Below are 383 nucleotides of genomic sequence, written 5' to 3'. Positions count from 1 at the left end.
GCACCTCATTCGTCGCGCAAAGGTGAACCTCGCGCCGATTCCTTTGTGTTCCCTTTATCTTTCTTTATCTTCTCCATGTTCATCTCCGTGAGTATTTTGTATCTGTACTGATTGTTCTGTGTTCATCTTCTCGTTATTGTTGTATTCTATATTCGTCTGCTTTATTTTTTTTGTCTTTTTCTTTTTGCATATTCCTTATCTTTTTACTTTCATATTTTTTCTTCTAGATCATGGTCTTAATCTTCGTCCTCATCATCCTCATCTTCATAATTTTTCCTTTTCCTTTTATTTATATCTGTCTATATCATTATATTCTTCAGTTTTATCCCTATTATCATCAATTTCCTCTTCACCTTTACATTTATTTTCATCTTTATCGTTAA

The sequence above is a fragment of the Penaeus monodon genome, chromosome 23 (assembly GCF_015228065.2).
Source record: "Penaeus monodon isolate SGIC_2016 chromosome 23, NSTDA_Pmon_1, whole genome shotgun sequence".
NCBI classification, from domain to species: Eukaryota; Metazoa; Arthropoda; class Malacostraca; order Decapoda; family Penaeidae; genus Penaeus; species Penaeus monodon.
This window is presented reverse-complemented; position numbering follows the sequence as displayed.